General features: G+C 49.2%; 1 protein-coding gene across 1 annotated transcript in view; it reads right to left on the minus strand.

The window, feature by feature from the left end:
- Positions 1-161: 161 nt before the first annotated feature.
- The window catches only part of LOC105512868 (galactoside 3(4)-L-fucosyltransferase), a 10,906-nt gene continuing 3,265 nt past the window's right edge, over positions 162-7,802 (minus strand). Inside the window, exons 2-3 of the mRNA XM_011943505.1 lie at positions 1,070-1,077; positions 162-492 (exon numbers count right to left, since the gene is read on the minus strand). The gene's annotated coding sequence lies outside the window, so the exon portion shown is untranslated. The remainder of the gene's footprint in view (positions 493-1,069; positions 1,078-7,802) is intronic.

Here is a 7,802-nt window from a genome sequence, read left to right on the forward strand (position 1 = left end):
CTGGGACTACAGTTACCTGCCACCATGCCTGGCTAATTTTTTGTATTTTTAGTAGAGACGGGGTTTCACCGTGTTAGCCAGGATGCTCTCGATCTCCTGACCTTGTGATCCGCCCGCCTCGGCCTCCCAAAGTGCTGGGATTACAGGCGTGAGCCACTGCACCTGGCTGGCCGATTATTTTTTAGATAGAGACGTGGTCTTGCTATGTTGTCCAGGCTGGTCTTTAACTCTTGGCCTCAATGAATCCTCCTACCTCGGCCTCCCAGAGTGCTGGGATTACAGGCATGAGCCACTGCACCTGTCCACCCTTGGCATTTACTAGAGAACAGCAATTTCCTTCAACCCCAGAGTATTTGGAATGTTCCAGAAGTCCTCATTTACAGTCGATTCCACCTGCACCCCGTAAATGGTGGTACTGGGCTTGAACTCGGACCTGTCTGAACTCTGAGCTCTTAACCCCTAGGGTGAGAACCTGGGGTGAGCTCTTAACCCCTGGGGCCTGTTTCACATGTCCGTGTGAAGAGACCACCAAACAGGCTTTGTGTGAGCAACCTGGCTGTTTATTTCACCTGGGTGCAGGCGGGCTGAATCCAAAAACCGAGTCAGCAAAGGATGGTGGATTATCATTGGTTCTTACAGGTTTGGAGATAGGCGGTGGAGTTAAGAGCAATGTTTTGGGGACGGGGGTGGATCTCACAAAGTGCATTCCCAAGGGTGCAGAGATTTACAAAGAACCATCTTAAGGGTGGGGGAGATGACAAAGTACAGGGATCAGTTAGGGTGGGGCAGAAACAAATTACAATGGTGGAATGTCATCAGTTAAGGCTGTTTTCACTTCTTTTGTGGATCTTCAGTTGCTTCAGGCCATCTGGATGGATACGTGCAGGTCACTGGGGATATGATGGCTTAGCTTGGACTCAGAGGCCTGACATTCCTGTCTTCTTATATTAATAAGAAAAATGAAACAAAATAGTGATAAAATGTTGGGGCAGTGAACATTTTTGGGGGTGTTATGGAGAGATAATGGGCGATATTTCTCAGGGCTGCTTCAAGCGGGATTAGGGATGACATGGGAACCTACAGTGCGAGAGATTCAACTGAAGAAAGATTTTGGGGTAAAGGGTGATATTGTGGGGTTGTTAGAAGGAGCATTTGTCGTATAGAATTATTGATGATGGCCTGGATGCGGTTTTGTATGAATTGAGAAACTGAACGAAAGATACAAGGTCCAAATAAAAGAAGGAGAAAAATAGGTATTAAAGGACTAAGAATTGGGAGTACCCAGGACGTCCAATTAGAGGGTGCCCAAGGGGGTTCAACATTATTGTTTGCTTGGTTGGTGAGTTTTTGGGCTTTATCCTTGAGTGTTTTTATGTTGTCATATACCAGGCCAGATTGTTTTAGGTAAAACAACACTCTTCATTTAAAAATATACAGAGTCTTCTTTTTTTCAGCAGTGAATAAGTCGAGGCCTCAGCGATTTTGGAGGAAAGAGAAATGCAAAGCCAGCAATTGTTTGTTAAAGAAGGATTAGAAATGGCTAGGAGAGAGTGAGTTTGATAGGTTGGTGGAGATAGCTGCGGAGAAGTAGAGGGTGGCATAAGAACAGGAAAGAGAATAAGAGTATGTATAAAAGTAAAGAATAGGACTTCATCAGGGTGAAAGTATTGGCGTGTACTTTGTCACTGAAGATCTTCTATCCACTTAAAGAGAGACTTAAGGGTGGAAGTTTGAGGTAAAATCAGGCACCACTGAATACCAAGAGCCTGAGAAACTGCTTCAGTGATTTGACTAATAAAGGCCGGTCCATCAGACTGTATAGAGGTGGGAAGGCCAAACCGAGGAATTATGTCTGACAGAAGGGAAGAAATGACCATGGTGGCCTTCTCAGACTCTGTGGGAAAGGCCTCTACCCATCCAGTGAAAGTGTCTACCCAGACCAAGAGGTATTTTAGTTTTCTGACATGAGGCATGTGAGTAAAGTCAATTTGCCAGTCCTGGGCGGGGGCAAATCCCCGAGCTTGATGTGTAGGGAAGGGAGGGAGCCTGAGAAATCCTGAGGGGCAGTAGAATAGCAGATGGAACAACTGAGAAGTGATTTCCTTGAGGATAGATTTCCCTGATGCAAAGGAAATGAGAGGTTCTAAGAGGTGTGCTAGTGGCTTGTAACCTACATGGAAGAGGTTATGAAATGATGACAGAATAGAATGAGCCTGTGAGGCTGGAAGGAGATATCTTCCTTGGTCCAAGAACCATTTGCCCTGTGTGGGAAGAGATTGATAGGTGGAAATTTTAGTGGGGGAGTAGGTGGAAGTGACCAGATGAGAAGGAGAAAAACTGGCTGTGGGGGCCAAAGTTGGAACACGAGGGATAGAAGTTGGAATGCTAGACTGCTTTTTTAGCTACCTTATCAGCATAAGCATTGTCCTGAGCGATGGGATCTGATGCCTTTTCATGGCCTTTGCAGTGAATGACTCCAGCTTTCTTTGGAAGTGAAGCAGCCTTGGGAAGAGTTTTTATTAAAGACAGAGGACCCTTGAGTAGTGAGGAAACCTCTTTCAGCCCATATAACAGCACAGTGGTGCAGGATCTGGAAGGCATATTTAGTGTCAGTATAAATACTGATGCGTAGTCCCTTTGCAAGAGTGAGGGCTTGAGTTAAGGCAATGCCTTTGGCTTGCTGAGAGGTAGTGGAGGGGGGCAGAGCAGTAGCCTCAATGATAGATGTGGAAGATACTATAGCATAGCCTGCCTTTGCTGGTGAGTGGTGATTAGGCCTGGTGGAACTGCCGTCGATAAACCAAGTGTGATTAGGGTGAGGAAGAGGAAAAAAGGAAATATGGGGAAATGGGGTGAAGGTCAGGTGGATCCAAGAGATACAGTCACGGGGGTCAGGTGTGGTATCTGGAATAATGTGGGAGGCCGGATTGCAGTCCGGGCCAGGAACAATGGTAACTGTGGGAGACTCAACAAAGAGTGAGTACAGCTGAAGGAGCCGGGGGGCAGAAAGTATATGTATGTGTCAGGTGTGAGGAAGCAAATAGATTTTGGTAGTTATGAGAACTATAGAGAGTGAGTTGAGCATAGTTTGTGATTTTGAGGGCCTCTAAAAGTATGAGGGTGGCAGCAGCAGACATGAGGGCTAGGCTAAAACAGTAAGGTCAAGTTGTTTGGACAGAAGGTTACAGGGCGTGGTCCTGGCTTTTGTGTAAGATCTCCGACCGCACAGCCCTGCACTTTGGCTTGGGTTGAGTAAAAGCCAGCGTAGGGGCAGCTTCTAGGGCTGTTTTTAAGGAACAGAAAGAGGAGTGGCAAAAGGATGTAGGATCTATAAAGTCAGGTAGGTTTGGTTTTGTGAGTTTACACAATGGTTTAGTCAGCATGGTAAAACTAGGTATCCAAAGGCAAAAGTACCAAACCACGCCTAAGAAGGAAAGGAGTTGTTGTTTTGTAGAAGGGGTTGGGGTTTGGGAGATTAGCCCTACACCATCAGCAGGGAAAGCACGTGTGTTTTTGAGAGGTGACAATGTGCTAGCAGCCCTCACTCTCCATGCCTCCTCTGCCTGGGTGTCCACTCTGGCAGGGCTTGAGGAGCTCTTCAGCCCGCCACTGCACTGTGGGAGCCCCTTTCTGTGCTGGCGGAGGCCAGAGCGGGCTCCCTCTGCTTGATGAGGAGGTGTGGAGGGAGAGGTGCAGATGGGAACCAGGGGGTGGAGTTCCGTCCCCGCGCGGGCTGGGGCGCGGGCTCCGGGGGGCCGCACTCAGAGCAGCCGGCGGACCCAGGGCAGTGAGGAGCTTAGCACCCCGGCCAGCAGCTGCGGAGGTTGCGCCAGGTCCCCCAGCACTGCCGGCCCACATGCACCAAGCTCAAATTCTCACGGGGCCTCGGCCTCCTCCCCGTGGGGCAGGGCTCGGGACCTGCAGCCCGCCATGTCCGAGCCCCATCCTCTGCAGTGGGCTCCAGCGCGGCCTGAGCCTCCCCAAAGGTGCCACCCTCTGCTTGGTGGCGCCCAGTCCCATCGACCGCCCAAGGGCTAAGGAGTGCAAGCAGGGCTCGGGACTGGTGGGCAGCTCCGCTTGCAGACCGGGTGCGGGTTCCACTAGGTGAAGCCAGCTGAGCTCCTGGGTCTAGTGGGGACTTAGAGAACATTTATGTCTAGCTAAGGGATTGTAAATACACCACTCAGCACCCTGGGTCTAGCTCAGGGTTTGTAAATACACCAATCAGTACAGTAGTCTGTATCTAGCTAACCTGGTGGGGACTTGGAGAACTTTTATGTCTAGCTAAGGGATCATAAACGCACCAATCAGCATTCTGTGTCTAGCTCAGGGTTTGTGAATACACCAATCAGTACTCTGTAACCTAGTGGGGACTTGGAGAACTTTTCTGTCTAGCACTCTGTCTAGCTAAAGGATTGTAAATGCACCAATCAGTACTCTGTGTCTAGCTCAGGGATTGTAAATGCACCAATCAGCACTCTCTGTGTAGCTCAGGGTTTGTAAATACACCAATCAGTACCCTGTGTCTAGCTAAAGGTTTGTAAATACACCAATAGGTACTCTGTATCGAGCTAACCTAGTGGGGACTTGGAGAACTTTTCTGTCTAGCACTCTGTGTCTAGCTCAGGGATTGTAAATGCACCAATCTGCACCCTGTCAAAACGGACCAATCAGTTATCTGTAAAGTGGACCAATAAGCTCTCTGTAAAATGGACCAATCAGCAGGATGTGGGTGGGGCAAGATAAGGGAATAAAAGCAAGCTGCCGGAACCAGTCAGTGGTAACCTGTTGGGGTCTGCTTCTGCAGTGTGGAGGGTTTGTTCTTTTGCTCTTTACAGTAAGTTCTTGCTGCTGCTCTTTGGGTCCACACTGCCTTTAAAAGCTGTAACACTCACCACGAAGGTCTGCAGATTCACTGCTGAAACCAGTGAGACCATGAACCCACCGGGAAGAATGAACAACTCCAGATACACTGCCTTTAAGAGCTGCAACACTCACCGAGAAGGTTTGCAGCTTCAGTCCTAAAGCTAGTGTAGACCACGAACCCACCAGAAAGAATAAGCTCCAGATACATCTGAATATCTGATGGAACAAACTCTGAACGCACCATATTTAAGAACTGTAACACTCACCGCGAGGGTCCGTGGCTTCATTATTGAAGTTGGCCAGACTAATGAACCCACCAGTTCCGGACATGTTTGCATGAAAAATTACGAAATCCAGAACAGAATACTGGGTTATGGAGAGGTTGCAGAGGGAAGTATTGAGGATAGGAGAATATATGAGTTTGGCACCACAGGGTGGACAATTCGGTTGATGAGGCACAGATCCTGAACTAACCTGCAAGACCTGTCTGGTTTTAGAACACGTAAAATGGGGGAATTGTAAGGAGAGTTTGTAAGCTTTAAAAGGCCATGCTATAACAGGTGAGTGATAACAGGCTTTCATCCTTTTAAAGTGTGCTGTGGGGTGGGATATTGGTGTTGAGTGGGGTAAGGGTGATTAGGTTTCAATGGGATGGTAAAGGGTGCATGATCGGTCGCCAAGGAGGGAGTAGGGGCATCCTATACTTGCAGCTTAAGGTGGGGAGATACAAGGAGAGGAGGTGAAGGAGGCTTGTGAACTGGGGCAAAAGCTGGCAATGAGGTGTGGCTGTAGCCCAGGAATACTCAGGGAAGCAGATAATTTAGTTATGGCTCCACCTAATAAGGGAGCTGGGCCGGTGGGGATAACCAAAAAGGAGTGTGTAAAAGAATGTTGTAGGCCAGGCGCGGTGGCTCAAGCCTGTAATCCCAGCACTTTGGGAGGCCGAGACGGGCGGATCACGAGGTCAGGAGATTGAAACCATCCTGGCTAACACAGTGAAACCCTGTCTCTACTAAAAAAAAAATACAAAAAACTAGCCAGACATGGTGGTGGGCGCCTGTAGTCCCAGCTACTCGGGAGGCTGAGGCAGGAGAATGGCGTGAACCTGGGAGGCGGAGCTTGCAGTGAGCCGAGATCTGGCCACTGCACTCCAGCCTGGGCGACAGAGCGAGACTCCGCCTCAAAAAAAAAAAAAAAAAAAGTTGTCTAAGTTGGCACCAGAGTTGGGGAGTTTTAAGAGGTTTAGCAGCCTGGCTGTCAATACTCACAACGGTTATGGAGGGAAGGGAAACAGGCCCTTGAAGAGACGGTCATGTGGAGTGGGTAGCCTCCGTATTGATTTAGAAGGGGACGGACTTATCCTCCACTGTAAGAGTTACCCGGTGTCTGTGATTATCCAGGGGGCTTCCAAGGCAATCGGGAAGCCTGTTTTCAGCTGCTAAGCCAAGACGATCTGGGAAGGAGTTGGCCAAGAATATTGGGTTTGGGCTCCAGGGGCTTCAGGAGCGGCGGTGAGGTGAGTCGGACAGTCCGACCTCCAGTGGGGGCCCGCACAGAGAGGGCACGGCTTAGGAGGAATTCCGGGCTGCGGGCATTCCTTAGCCCAGTGGCCAGCCTTTTGGCAGTTGAAGCAAGGCCCACGAGGATGTTTTGAAGGAGCCCCTGGGAGCTGTGGCTTGGATGTTCTGAAGGTTTTATATACTGGAGACGTGGTGGTGGGCTGTCTTACAGAGGAGGCAAGTAGCTGTAACTCAGAAATGCGTTGCTGTCTGGCTACCTCCTTTCTCTTGTTGTACACCTTGAAGGCAAGGTTGATTAATTCCTGTTGTGGGGTTTGAGGGCCAGATTCTAACTTTTGAAGCTTGTTTCTAATGTCAGGAGCTGACTGGGTGAGAAAATGCATATTAAGAATAAGGCGGCCTTCTGGCCCCTCTGGGTCTAGGGCGGTAAAATGTCTAAGGGTTGCTGTTAAACAGGCCATGAACTGGGCTGGGTTTTCGTCTTTACCTTGCGTAGTTTCTTTAAGTTTGTCATAATTAACAGCTTTGTAAGCTGCGTTTTAAAGCCCTTTAACTAGGCAGAAACCATGAAATCTCACCTGGCTACAGCTGGGGAATCTGCCTGATGGCTCCGTTGGGGATCCTCTCGGGGAACTGCTCTAATGCCTTCCTGCAGGTCTGGCTCGTGAAGCCGGCAGTTATCGGCGTGAGACTGGGCTAGAGAAAAAAAGTCCTTCCCGTTCATCTGGGGAGAGGGTAGAAGTTAGGGTGACATTTAAGTCACTCCAGGTTAAATTGCAGGACAGAGTCAGATGTCGGAATTCCTGTATATGTTTGGTGGGGTCTGATGAGAAAGAGCCTAAACGCTGGCTGACTTGGGAAAGGTCTCATAGAGAAAAAGGCACATGCACCCTGACTATGCCTTCAGCTCCAGCCACCTCTCTAAGAGGAAATTGTTGGGCAGGTCAGGGAGGCCTAGTCCTGGAACGAAACTGTAAGCCAGACTGGGTGTGAGGAGGGGAGGCGATAGAAGGATTATAGGGTCGGGCATCGGAGGCTGAGGAAGAATTGGGACCTGGCTCGGCCTGGCGAGGAGCAGCCTGGGGAGGAGGGCAGAGGTCAGATGGGTCCGTAGAAAAGGAGGATTCAAAAGACTCAGAGCTTGGGGTGGAGACTGAAGAACAGGAGAGAAAGAAGAAAGATTTGGGATGAGTCGCATTGGGGGCAGAGACTAGGGAGGGACCAATGTGTAAAAGAATGCCTGGACGTCAGGCACCTCAGACCATTTGCCCATTTTTCAACAAAAATTATCTAGATCTTGTAGGATAGACAAATGGAAAGTGCCATTCTCTGGCCACTTGAAACCATTGTCGAGTTTGTATTGGGGCCAAGCGGTATTGCAGAAGAAAATAAGACGCTTAGATTTTAGGTCAGGTT

The sequence above is a fragment of the Colobus angolensis genome, unplaced genomic scaffold, assembly GCF_000951035.1.
Source record: "Colobus angolensis palliatus isolate OR3802 unplaced genomic scaffold, Cang.pa_1.0 Scaffold22, whole genome shotgun sequence".
In the NCBI taxonomy this organism is placed as follows: Eukaryota; Metazoa; Chordata; class Mammalia; order Primates; family Cercopithecidae; genus Colobus; species Colobus angolensis.